We start from the raw sequence: 9,804 nt of genomic DNA, 5'->3' as shown, positions 1-9,804 counted from the left end.
GCTTACATGCCCCTGAACTGCTGCTGATCTTATGACATATCCCAACATAATGCATCTGATGCCGTTGATTTTCTAAGCCATGTTTTTATCCCTGATACATTTATTTTAATGTGTGGTTTGGGGACTTCTTACTTAAAAAGGAAGATGGTGAAACGTAGGAGCATCCGTGTCACTCATTGCCTCTTGATTTTCAAGGTTCTATGATTTTCAACCTTTTTGTTACTGGATCACATCCTTGTAATATTCTCCCGAGATCCTGTTGCTTTTATATATTATTATTATTATTTTTATTATTATTTTAAATGAAATCTGTTGTGAGGTTAGGGACACTGCAGGAACCTTTCTGTTCTGATATTTTAGCTCAGGAAAGGTCTAGCTGGAAGCCTGGGGTTATGCTGGACCTCTATCCCTCCTCCAAGTATAGAATAACTTCAACTCTCCCAAAGCCCTGGATTCCAGATGTCTCCATCCAGCTGCAAGGAGGGGGCAAGAAAGGGAATGTTTTGGTGCCTCAGCCTGATAGGCTCTGATGTTAAGGGAGAGAGAACAGTCCCTTCTTCTGGTCAGCAGTGATTCTGATATTCTTCTGATCAGCAATGAGACTGGAGTAGCCTTGCCTCTATGGTCTCATCAAATGCTACTCAAATGTGTATCACGGTGAGCTCCGTCTTTCTAGCAGCTCATTCTTAGATTTTAGCCTCCAGTCAATGGAATTGACAGCCTTCCATGACCTCCTTCCCTCCCCAACTTTCTCCAGCAGACTCCATGCCTAGCAGTCACCATCGACATCCAATCCATCGACACCCCTGGGCACTGCTTGTGACTAGCCTCTGCAGAGCAGGAGTTTGGAAATGCTTCTCTTTGTCATCCCAGCACCTGATTGCTTTGCTTTGTTTGCTTTGAATTTCCTCCATTTCTCCTCGCATCTGCATGGGTCAGATGAAACACTGCCTTCCTTCCTAATGTTAATATCATGCACACAAGGAAGCATTTGTGTCCTCTCAGGCAAACTGCCACAGTTGATTTCATCAATTCTGACTCTAACTACCAATGTATCTCTAGAACTTTTGCTGTCTCTATAGTTGTCTGAATGCTTAAAAAATTGCTAATTTAGTGTCAGTCGGTAAATTCATACAAAGAGGGTACAGTTCCAGAACTATGCCAGGGAAAGAGAGAGAGAGAGAGAGATTTAAAGATAGAGACAGAGAAAGATACTGAGAAAGAGAGAGAGAGGACTTTATTTCTGGGGTCTTGCCCCAATGTAGTAAAGAAGTTAACATAAAGCATTAACATAAAGTTAACATAACATTCGAGTCCAGGACTTGGGGCATGCCCCTCCAAACAAATTCCCCAGTTTTCTAATAAAAATGGCCAAGACTTTAAATTCCACTTTGTAGATAAAGACACATAGGGACACACTATTCAGGCAATTTTCCCAGCTCAGGGTGAGGGAAACAAAAATTCCAGTAGTATCTGGGTCTGGTCTGGTAAGTGGAATCTGGTTCAATTTCCACTCTCGAACGGGGTCATTACAACTCCCAACTTGCAACAATAAACAGGGATAGTTTCTATTCTCTTTTCATTTCGTGATGACTCAAACCAAGAGTAAGAGGAGAGGAGAAAGGGTTTATGTGCTCTGGTGGAACCAGCTGGAGATTTTGCCCTCTGTGTGGGAGAAGCCCACTTGGGATGAGTCCCCAGGCCCAGAACGACCGTATGCCTGGTGGCTTCTCAGATCTGCTTTTCCTCCTTGGAGAATGCTGCGCCTTGGCCCCGAACAATAACACAAATGCTATCAGAAAGTTTGGGGGTATCATCCACCTAAAATGCTATGCGCGTACTAAATACACAAACGCTAGTATTTCTGGAGTTGTAAACACATCACACATGTAGTGTCCCGCTCAATTGTCACACAGCTGTATAATGTCAGGATTATTAGTAACAGTAGCATCACCCCCACTTTCCAGATGACGAAACTGAGGTTTGAAGAGCGTAAGGAGCATTTGCAACAAGGGCCTTGAACCAGGTAACTGAGACCCTCATGGCACCACTTGCTTATAGACTGACCTTTGACTGCTAGTCTCCTCACTCCAGGACCAGCCCGGACCACCTGACACCAAATGTGGCCCATCTCATTCCTCCTTCTTGGCGTACCTTTTTCCTCCATTGTGGGTGCAGTTGGAAACACCGAGGCTCCCAGAAGTAGCCGTTGCAGCTTCAGAGAATGAGGTCTGTGACTCCTGGTAGCTGTCCACCTGGACGAAGGGAGAAGAGAAAGAATTTTTAAGAAGATGACACATTCTTTGTTATTGTTGGCACTCACGGTGCTGAACACATTTCAGCTGAGCAAGCACGAGTGACTGGATTCTAAGAGCTCCACAGACTTCATCTCACACTGTGTGGAATTGTTAAGGGTTATTGAGTGTTCTCTTCATGGCCCCTTAAGTTCTCTGAAATAAATCTCTGTCCTTGGCAAACACACTGAGGGCTTTTCAGTCTCCATGCCCCATTGAAATGTCAAAGTATGACAGGAAGGCATGGCTTCTCCTTGTTTGGGAGGCTTGATAGAGCAAACCAATGATGTATGCAAACCAGCTGGGGGCTTCACCAGGATTTCTGTGAAAATATGTAGATTTCTACCAACTGTTGCCTTTATATGTTGGTGTGCAGGTCTAAGCACCTAACAGATGTGTGGAGCCGTCGGGTGCCCCCAAAATAGCAGACTGAGTTTAAGGACTCCTCTCCGTGTGAAAGGACCACCCAGAACTCCTCTTCCCAGGGAGCTCGGTTGCAAAGAGCAGCCTGGCAGGGGTGATCTGGTCTGGCGACAACACTCTTGCCTTCTCTCCTCCCTCGCAGCCTTTAGAGCTCAGTAGCACCTTGATGGAAATTTAACCAGATCTTTCTAATTGCTATTTTATAGATGACAGAAGTTGAGACCTGGGATGCATTTCTCTCTAAGGATTCAGAACGTGGGCTACACCAAGAATCAATGGGGAAAGCATCCAGATGAGGAAGGGCCCCTTCAAATGAGTGTCATGCCAGGGGAGTGAGCCCAGAAGGCAAATGACATGAGTGGTGACCTCCGAGTGGGCTGGTGACATCAGAATGCACATGGAGGTTGTCCACGGGAACTGAGAGCTGAGTGAGCAAAGAGCCACCCTGTTGGTGATGACCAAGAGGGAAGACATCTGAGAGAAAATGGGAACAGCATCTGTTGTGCTTGGTTATGGTACGAGCCAGGGTGGATAGGAGATGAAGGCGTGTGGTAGCATCTGACGGGAACGGAAGGCATCTGGAGAGGTGGGCACGCTATCTGACTAGGCTTAAGGAAGTGCTTCTCAACCAATGGTGACTTGGTGTCCCAGGGACATTTGGCAATTTTTGTTTTGGTTATTACAACTGGGCTGGGGGTGTTACTGACATTTCTTGGGAAGGGGCCAGGGATACTCTTAAACGCCCCACAGTATTTAAGGCTCACAACAAAGAATCAACCAGACCAGAATGTTAATAACATAGAGATTAAGAAACCATGTTTAAGAGTTTGTGAATGTTTAAAGCAGTACCTAATGCCAGTTTTCACTTGTGCCTGTCAATTCTACCACCTTGATTTGAGATTAATTTTCTCTGGTTCTACAGAGTCATTTCCCACCTCGTAGACTAATGTCATGGCATAAGAGGACGACGGTTTAGAAGTATACAAGCAAATTCTGCCATAGATTAGGCCCCGACTCGTTCTCCCAAGCTGGAGGCAATCTCTTCCTCCTTGGAACTCACTAGGGTTCTATCTGTGCTTCTAGAGATTTTGAAACTTTATCTCATCTGAGCCCGATTAATTCACCTCCCACCCTTTGTGGCAGCCACCTGAATGTCTTTTCCCTAGAGAATACCTAATGAATGTTTGCAATCCACGCAAGGCCACTGAGGCAGAATTGAAGCTGAATTTCCAGGCATTCTTTACATGTTTATCTGGTTTGGGAAAGAGTGGTCAGATGTACTTTCAGAGCCCGTCTCCACTGGAAGAACCCATGGGAAGAGGACCAGAGCCCCATTACTATAATAGTCTTATCATGTTACTTATTTGTCCCCTTGGATTCCAGCAGTTTCTCACTTTTATGGCCTTGAGGCTCCATTGGAGACAGAAAATGGCATACTCTTCACTCACCTGGTCTCTCGTCTGCTGCCCACATAGAAACGTTGTGTGCTTCCTGTGTACTCACTAGGGGACTCTGAATAAATGAATCTCTCTAACACTGTCCTAAGTGACCTTGTGAGGTGTGAAGAGTAAGAAACCATCCTTCTCTTGACAAGTTCTCACTTAAGTGAAGAGGACAGATGGGTCCATAAATCATCTTGATAGATGGATTGAATGCCTGAGTAGAAGGCATATACGGTGTCTGTGAGGACACAGCAAAAGAAGACTCATCGGCCCTGGTGGGAAGGGAGGGGACAGCGAGTTGGGGAGGGCCACATCTTAACTGGCCTTCAAGGAGGCACAGGTGATCAGATGGAATGGCATGCTTAAGAGGGGCTTCTTTCTTCACTTAGAGGAACAAGTGGCCAAGAAAAGAAGCCGTGGCATCCACCTTGCTGCCAAGGCGACCCAGCCATTTCTTCCCATGGCTTCGACATGAGGGACAGACCGCCAATCTGGAGGGTGAAAACAATGGATGAATATCCAAGTTCTTGAACCACAAGAACTTCCAGAGTCTGAACGTGACCCAACTGCCTCATCATCTACCCCCATGCTCTCCCCCCAGATCTCGGCCATCCCCTTCTAATTCCTGGTTACGGCAGAATGTTCTTGATTCTCCGGGCCACCATGTACTGTGTCCTTTCCTAGTTTGGAAAGCATCCTCCACAGGTGATTTTTCTATTTGTGAGAGTCTCACCTATCTTTGGTTGTAATGTCAAAGGCCGCTTTATTCTTGAAGCATTTCCACTGTGCCTGGGTAGAAACCCTTGCTTCTGTCACAGCTCTTCCTATTTGGGTTTTGTATCATATGAGTGCTAAGGATGTTTGAGTTTATCTGTCTCTCATGTGCTCCCTTGAGGCCATGCGTGATATATTTTTTAAAGTTTATTTCTTTATTTTGAGAGAGACAGAGCGTGTGCACGCATGAGTGGGGGAGAGGCAGAGAGAGAGAAGGAGAGAGAGAATCCCAAGCAGGCTCCGCGTTGATAGTGCAGAGCCTGACACGGGGCTCGATCCCACAAACCCTAAGATCATGACCTGAGCCGAAATCAAGAGTCAGATGCTTAACCAACTGAGCCACCCAGGCGCCCCACCATGCAAGATATTTTTAACATACATTTGTTTATTTGTTATCACCCTCTCTATCCAGTGTCAGCTTTAATGAATATGTAGCAGGTGCTAAATAAATGTTTGCTGTTGACAAAGATGATAAGTAGAAGGCAAGTTTCATTATATTTTTCAGGAACAAGTGGGTGCCTACAAAAAGGACTCGTGGGCTTCAAAGAAATATTGACTCTTTTCAAACTCCACCAGGGTTCACCTTTGCTGGTGTTCCTAAATACATAGACTTCCATGGTGCAGAGGGGATATTAAAGTTCAAAGAGACATAGAAATCAGGTTGAAGATGGTAAGTGATCAGACACTTAAGGGAATAGGAGCATTTCCTCGTTTTTGGACTGGAGTAGAAACGTCTGTAATCCAGATACTTAAAACTTGTCTGGGTGAATAGGTGGGGGAGGTTTCACAGAACAGCCTGGAGCAGGGCCCTCGGGGATGAACTTGATGTGATCGTAAAGGTCACATCCAACCCCAGAGCTTCGAATTCCATGATAGCACATCTGCTTTTGATTGCAGGGGTTCTGAGCACTGGGCTTAGGGCAGGACGCCATCTGAAGGAGGAAATACTAAGCCTGTCTGCAGGTCTGGATGTTCCCACAACGGGAGACCAGCTAAGCCCTGTGGCCGCAGGAAAGACACTGGAGCTTTGTCTCCGAGGCCCCACACATGTAGAACTTTGCAGCCCGCGCTGGCCTCTCTGAACGAATGAAATGGAGCATGCGGGATGTGAAGTCCGGGAAAGTGGTCCCCACAGGAGCTGGAGATGACAGTTTCAAAGGTAGAATAACAGGGTAGTTAAGAGGAAGGGTTTGGAATCCCAATCAGATAACCTAGATACCACCACTAGCTGGCCCTTGGGTGACCTCAGGGGTTTTCTGGTTCCTTGTTTGTAAAAACGGGATTTATTGAGATGCCGCATGCAAAACATTTAGGGCTGTGCCTAGGACTTGCCAGTCAATCACACTCGGCTGCGATTTTATGATGTATCTTCGGTTTGGTCCATGTGGGGAGACAGAGTGGTTCTACATCTTTGACGTGTGAAAGAGGGAAAGAAACCCCACCCCCTGAGTACTGTTTAGAATAGTGGAGCAGCACTGGCTCCCTGCAGGGCACAGATGTGAGGGGCCCACTCTACCAGCAAGTGCACTTGCTACCCAGCAAGAGCCAGCCAGGACCACTGCGTCCTGTGAGCGGAGGCGGCCAAAGCTGCAAAAACACATGTGGCGGAACCGACACAAGGCGGTGGTGCCCGGCCCCCGGGGGGGTCCCCAGGCTGCATGGGACATGGATTCCTCGGAACGCCGCAGAGGCCAGGGCTATGTAAACAGGAGATCAAAACAATAGCCTCGCTGGCCCTTCAGTGTGATAAATGTTCGCCCTCAGATTGCAACAGCAGTCAGACCACCACCGTCTTTTCGTAGCCTGAGTTTTAAGAGGCCTCAGGAGGAAACTCGCCCGTGTGGGTTTAGGGAGATCCTTTGAGCTGGCTTGTCTCCCTCGTCGCTGGATCCACCTTCTAGAGGCAGACAGCCCCCTGCATTTTCAAAGCCCAGCCTGCCTGCGTGACCCCTCCCAAGCAAGGGGGCCAGGAGCAGGCTGCTTCGAGGCTTTCATCATTCAAAGCCAGCTCAGGGACCCTTCCCCCACAGCGTGGGAACGAGGGGCTGGCCTAGTGCAAATTATGCCCATCGTCCCAGGACCACCGAAGACCATGTCTGTGAGCTTGGGAAAGGGGACTTTAATGGGAAGGGGAACAGAGTGGCAGGTGTGCTCAGGGTCATAAAACCAAGCAAGTTTCAGTGGTTCTTCCTTCCAGTGCTTGCTTCCCCTCTCTGCTTCAGTGAGACCGAAGCCCGGTTGCCTTGGTCCTTACTCATCTGGCCCCTCGCTGCCTTATCTTGGGCATCTTCCCTTAAAAGCAAGAAAATATGAAGGGAAAACATTTCCTGTTAAATGTCCCAATACATGTGGCTGCTGTAGGTTCTGCTTTAGAGTGAAACTGACAGGTTATGACTCAAACAATCCCCCTGGGCAGACAGACAGGCAAATCGATCAATCAGTTGGGTAATCTATGGGATGAAAAGATCTTTGGGGGTGATTGAAACAGCTCTCTCAGATCTAACCATCTTCTGTTTCATTATGAGGACTGCAAGTGTTATCAGCTATTTTTGACCATTTCTCATTCTGTCTTTTCTGTCAGAAGTGCCAAATTAATGTTCAAGCCCCTGCTCATGTTTGTTATTTCATTTAGGAAGTATTAGCGATAAAGCCATTTGTCGGAGAATGTTTGACTTGCTTTGTTTTTGTTGTCTGGCCTCTAGGTTGCAGTGTTTGGGGCCAGAGGTGATTATCAACAGCATGCCCCAGAGAAAATGCTCTCAGACTGACTCCGCTAAGTATCCAAGAGGGGAGGGCCAAGGATAGTCCTAGGAGCTCAGTGCGGTTCAAACTGAGGGCCATGGGTAAAGGTCGTGAGTTCAGATTGGTCTGGGAGGATCTCAGAGATGTGTATGCATGCACATGTGTGTATGTGGATGTGCATGTGTGTGTGTGTATGCATACATGTGCAGGTAAGTGCACATGTGTGTGTGTGGCATGGCTGGGGATGATGACAATGATGAGGAGGAGGAGGAGGAAGCTGGTCACTAGGTTTTCATGATGGCATGCAAACCTTTGTATGGGTGTTCATCTGTGGTCTATTTGAAATGTCTGCTTCAGCTGCCCAGCAATGGCTCCACGAGTTACAATAAATTACAACACTGTCAGCTGCAGGTATCTTGGCAAGGTAGCTGCTTTGGAGGGCTCAAGGTTCCAGAGGCCTGGCTTCCTGTTCTTGGTTTTTCTATGGTGACTAATCGGGCAGTACTGTGGACTAGAATGCACGGCACAAGGGTTGACATCTAGGCCTGAGCCAAAGGCACTCAGCAAACTCAGAATCTCAGCTGGGAAAGGGGTTTGGTGAACACCGGAGCCCAAGTTGGCCATGCTGGCCACTTCTGTTGGGTACGATTTGGACAAGTCTTTCTCTCCGCACTCAACTTCCCCATCTGTTAGCTTTTAGACACCTGTTTCTCAGGGTGTGATTGCAATAAACTGAATAAACACAGGACAGCTTTTTAAAAAGTAATAAACACTCTCCTATATTGGAATTTATCAAGGGCAAAACACATACACACATGGGAATCAATCCATTCCTAAAGAAGACATCCATGAGGGGGCAAACTTTGGGCATTTGGGAATTATGTCACATGACACCAGCATCAGTCCTAGACGTTTTTATTCCATACCTACCCCGTGTTCTGCCTCATGCACGAAGGATACAAATACGAAGGTGGGTCCTCATTCCTCGCCTCCAAGATTTTATAGTTTTGCCGAGCAAACTGACAAGGTCTCAGTCTTAGTGTCTCAGAAAGCAGAGGACTCACGGGCTGTCACTGTGTTAGGGAGTTATAATGGACTGAATCGTATTCCCCCCAGATTTGTATGTTGAAGTCCTAGTACCTCTGAATAGGACTATATTTGCAGATAGGGTCTTTATAGAGGTGATTTAGGTAAAACGGGCTCTAATCTAAGATGGCTTATCTCTAAGAAGAGATAAGAACACAGATACAGAGGGAAGACCACGGGGGGACACGGGAAGTAGATGGCCGTCTACAACCCAGGGCGAGAGGTGTCAGAGAGATCCAACTCTACAGACGCCTGGATCTCAGACTTTCAGCCTCCAGCACTGGGAGAAATACATTTCTGTTGTTTAAGGCTCCCTGGGGTGTGGTGCTTTGTTCCAGCAAGCTTAGCACACTGATACAGAAGTGCCATCCTAGGCAGCGGGAGTGAGCAGAGCATGGAAGGAGAGAGAACATATGAGAGCAAGGCCACTGCATCAGTGTGGCCACAGCTACGTGCAACCTATGGCTCCATTGTGTGGGTCCCATTCTCAGAGGAGCGTTCTGTGGAGCCAAGGTCCACTGAAAGGTACAGGATAAAGAGGGACAACGAATTATCAAACTGCGATCTCCCACCGCTCACGTTTGCTCCATGGGACGTTGGCTCCCCTGTACTTTCAGGTGACGTATTCATGGGCACTGAGCAGGACCTAGGTCCTGGTGTCACAGGGAAACCTGTTGAGATGACAGAAATGCTTGGCACTAGCCAGGGGGAGGCACTGCCCCCGAGCCCCTGGGAGGTGCTGGGAGCCCACACACAGCTGCAGGAGCCAGAGTGAGTGAGACCCGGCCCGGTTCCTAGGGTACCAAGAGGCTCCTTGAAAAGAACATGGGGAGGCAGGGAGGCACAGCGACAGCAGTCGGTGTCGGGTGGGACAAGAGCACTGTGTGTGCAGCAAAGGTTGCTGGGAGGTGAGTCAGAGGGGTCCTGTGGTGAGACAACCAGACTTGGAAGGATAAAGCATTTGGGTTCCATCGTGAAAATAATGAGTCGTCACTGAAACGAACACTTTAAGCAAGGGTGATGTGACTGAGTTTGCACTCAGA

The 9,804-nt window shown here is 47.6% G+C and overlaps 1 long non-coding RNA gene across 1 annotated transcript; it reads left to right on the top strand.

The window, feature by feature from the left end:
- Window positions 1-3,135: 3,135 nt before the first annotated feature.
- LOC122202566 lies at window positions 3,136-8,419 on the top strand. The gene is made up of 4 exons (XR_006194734.1): window positions 3,136-3,303; window positions 4,549-4,864; window positions 5,831-6,092; window positions 8,033-8,419. It is a non-coding gene; the product is annotated as an uncharacterized LOC122202566 (long non-coding RNA).
- Window positions 8,420-9,804: the final 1,385 nt, after the last annotated feature.

Source organism: Panthera leo, chromosome D2 (genome assembly GCF_018350215.1).
Source record: "Panthera leo isolate Ple1 chromosome D2, P.leo_Ple1_pat1.1, whole genome shotgun sequence".
NCBI lineage: Eukaryota > Metazoa > Chordata > Mammalia > Carnivora > Felidae > Panthera > Panthera leo.
Note: the sequence above shows the minus strand (reverse complement) of the source record. Positions and strands in the feature narration are given on the sequence as shown.